Below are 4004 nucleotides of genomic sequence, written 5' to 3' on the forward strand. Positions count from 1 at the left end.
CTCCCAAACCCCCTCCCCCCGGCAACCCTCAGTTTGTTTTGTGATCTCAGGGCTGAAAAAAATGGAAAAATTTTAATGAAAAAGATGTCTTGAGGCAAGGACCCATTTTTTGTCTCTTTACTGATGATTTTCAGTCTGTCTTGGTTTTGCTTGTTTATCCTAAGCAGAGTGGGTAAGTGTAACTTGTAGAGGTGATGGGACAAACATCTTGAGCAGGGGAACTTGCTTCTCCCTCTGCCCCCCCCCCCCCGCTTGTGCTTGCATTCTCTCTCTCTCTCTCGGTAAACAAATAAAATATTTTTAAAAAGTTCTTGAACAGTGGGTCCGTTTTGACCACCTGGAATGTTCAGTTTTGTGGCACATAAACCAGGCTCAAATACTCCACACACTGTTGGAATTTGGTCTCATTCTAACCAGAGTAAACCCTTTGATGGATTTTGGTTTTTCTTTCACCTTTTGTGTTATAAAGCTTTTCATATTTTGTCTTACAGCCATTATGTGACTACTTTCACATCTTGTTTTACAGGGCACAGAAGTTCTGAAGTTGATATAATTCATCATCATTATCATAACAAAATGTATGAGGGAGCTTACCATATGCTAAGCACTGAGTTAAGCACTTTCCCAAAACTAACTCATTTTAACCTCATAACAACCTTAGAAGCTAAATGTTACACATCGTATAGCTTCCTCCACTCAACTGTGTGTGTTCTTAGGTTTGTGAGTCTCCTCTTTCCCAAGTCTTTCTCTGAGGGGTCAGTGGGTTTTGTGTGAAAGTGGATGTAGGACTGGGAAGAGGAGGAAGCAACACAATGTGATCAAGGTGAGGTTGCAGCCTTGGCTGGATCCTTTGTGGTACTCTGAAGCACAAATTACCCCTCATTTTGCCTCTCACAGAGGCAAGGAAAGTGGCTCTCATAACAGCAGCAGTCAGGCACTGGAACCCCAAAGACATAAACTCCCAGGCACTTCCCTCTATCCTTGTGTCTGGATAAAGTTTCAGTAGCTCAGGGGTCATTCTCTGAAGACTGCAGGGTGAGAGCTTTCTGAAGCAAAGCACACACATAAGGAATCTTTGGTAATGGCACACAGTACTGGGAAAGAGGATCTAGGCAGAGTACTGTGTGTGTGTGGTGAGGAGACTGCAGGGAGCTGTGGGTGTGGTGAGATTTCTTTCAAGGAGCAGAAGGATGACCCAACGACATAGGGAGCTGCAGAACCTGAGTATGGGTCCTGGTGCAAAAAGGCCACCTGAGCAGGGGCTGGAACAAGTAGCTCAGAGAGGGTGGTGCACTGAGCAGAGGCTATTTGCCCCCCAGTGTTGTCCATACCTCCTTGGCGAAGACGTGAGGAAGACTAAGGTCAGCCTTGGAATCAGCTGTAATTCTGTGCACCTAGAGGGAGAGGCAGATTGCCAGGAAGGCAGACAAGCTGAGGTTCCAGGCACAGGGCAATATCCCTCTGCTGCAGGTAGTCCCAGGCTCTTGCCATACTTAGCAGCTTCTAGGCGGCTGCTGCTGTGTATCCAGTGGGAGGTGAGGTGGGGTAGGAGGGGTCATTTCTTTGTTCATCCCCTTTGGTCAACTGGATTTCAGTTTCTATGTACAGAATGGCAGAGACCCCCCCCCCCGCCCCCGTCCAAGGTCAGGGACACAGGGAAGAACCTAACTAGTGGGTATTACTTTCCCCATTTTGAAAATGAAGAAACTGAGTCAGGACAGGTAAAGTGAGTTGGCCAAAAATCACACAGGGGTACAGTGGTGGAATTGGGGAATTCAAACCCAGACCTGTGCTCCTAACCACTGGATTGTCCAGGGCCAGGGGCCTCTGGGATAGGGGCAGCAGTGACGGCAGAGGCAGCTCCAGGTCCCAACTGACTAGGGTGGGAGCAATTACTAAGCTCAGGCTGGGACTGCTTTTCCTCATTGTGAGAAGACCAGGCCCGATGTTTCTTCTGGCATGAGCTGGTCTGGCAATCTACTGGGAAAAAACCCACTGAAGATAGATAAAAAAGGAAATATCTGTCATGAACAAGCAATAATTTTCAGGGACTGGACAGTTTAAATTCATATTTTAAAATAATTTATTTGCAAGGGCACAGTCCTGCTAAAGTATAAACCAAAATTTCATTAGCGAGCAGAATGCTTAACACCCAAAGTCCTGACTAGTTCAGGGTTCTTTGCAGAAAAAGGGGTAAGAAATTGCTTTATCTCTGTCTGCATGACTAAAAAGGTCACTGTAGAAAGAAGAAAGGGAAGACCTGCCCAAGGACAACCACCTTAAACTTTAGGATACAAAATCCACTTGGTTACCAAAATGACAGTTCCCCAGCTTCAAAAATGAAGCCTCACCTGTAGCTGTGGGGAGAAGCTGTTGGCAGTTTTAAAATAGTAATTTTCTCTGCTATAAGCTGTTTACTTGAGAGTTGGTGTCCAACTTTCAAGCAAGATTGTTGTCGTCCTTAATAAATATTTGGCAATTTGGATAAACAATAGCACTTTTAAACCTACCTTTGGCCTTAACATTGCAGGTGTTTGAGAGCTGATTCCTCAAATAACGGGAAGTTGAGGATTGAGACCCCACCACCTGGCAGCTCTTGCCCAGAGTTTTAAAACTGATAAAGAATAGCCATACTCCAAGATTTTGGACTTTTGTTGAGAGGGAGTGAGTCTAGAAATGTATTAATTTAAAAGAAAATATCTTACTAAGTTTGCATGAATTTTAAAAGTTTTTTTTCCATTAAACTTTTTGCTTTGCGATCATTGTAGATTCACATGCAGTTGTAAGAAATATGCAGAAAGACTGCATTAAAATGTGTGTGTACAAACACATTTTTTTTTCACCTCAAGATGCTTATGAACACCATTTTACTTACTCTTTCTGGTTAGTAAGGAATTCTGTAAAAAGGTGAAGCATAGGGTACTGTAGGATCCTGAACTATGAGTTGCTCTGTACCAACCCACCATGCATAGAACTAAATGGCTTGGTGTTCCTATCCTCAGTTAATGCTCTAAGGAAAGAATTTGGCAGTGTAAAGTCAGAAGTGCAGGCAGTAATAAAATTTACCTCAGGTTTGCACTTTACAAATGACCATGAAACGAGCCATTAAAAAATGGAGAGAAGATGAAATAGCATATTTATTTCTATAATGGAGGAGAAATATATTTGTGATATTTAAAGCAATAGAAGATATCATCAGAAACAAGGCAAATCAATTACAAAATACTTTTAACTTTTGGTAGCAAAATTACTAAATGAAATAGCTTAGAAAATTATTTTAATCATTATAAATAAAGCTTATGGTACAAAACAGATACAGAATTATGCAAATTTATGGTTAAGACCTGAACTCTACTTGAAAATTTATAAAAAAATGAAGATATTGTTTATATATAAAGAATGACAGATAACATCTTTCATTAGTATTGCCTTTACAATTTATAATGTCACCATATCATCCTAGCAAATCCTAAGTTGGCTCCATCAAAATGCCTTTTTGTTTGTTTGATTGTCTATAAATAGGAAACTAACATGAAAAGTGTTCAGCCTGAATCATAACTGAAGAAATGCAGATCTGAACAGCTATGGAGTGCCAATAATAAATTAACAACAACATAAAGATTGATAAAACCTGTTATATTAGATTCTGCATTGAAAACCCACGTGTTACTGACCAGTCTGTAATTTGTTCCTATTTCTCTGAAGTGCAAAGTGGGAATATGAAATAGAAACTATGAAAGCATTCATATCCTTTGAGTTTTGGCAATATACCCTAAGACAGTAATCCAAATTTAAAAAAAGGTTGTTTATATGAAGATACATATGGCATCAAGTTCATAATATGAAAAGATGGAAAGTGACCAAAATGCCTACTAAGTGGGAATGCTTGAGAGAATCATAGTGTATCAGAATTCTCCGTGACCACTAAAACTGAGACATAAGAAATGGAATCATAGATCTATGTGTCTGTTTTTGTGCCAGTACCATGCTGTCTTGATGATGAC

The sequence above is a fragment of the Mustela nigripes genome, chromosome 2 (genome assembly GCF_022355385.1).
Source record: "Mustela nigripes isolate SB6536 chromosome 2, MUSNIG.SB6536, whole genome shotgun sequence".
NCBI classification, from domain to species: Eukaryota; Metazoa; Chordata; class Mammalia; order Carnivora; family Mustelidae; genus Mustela; species Mustela nigripes.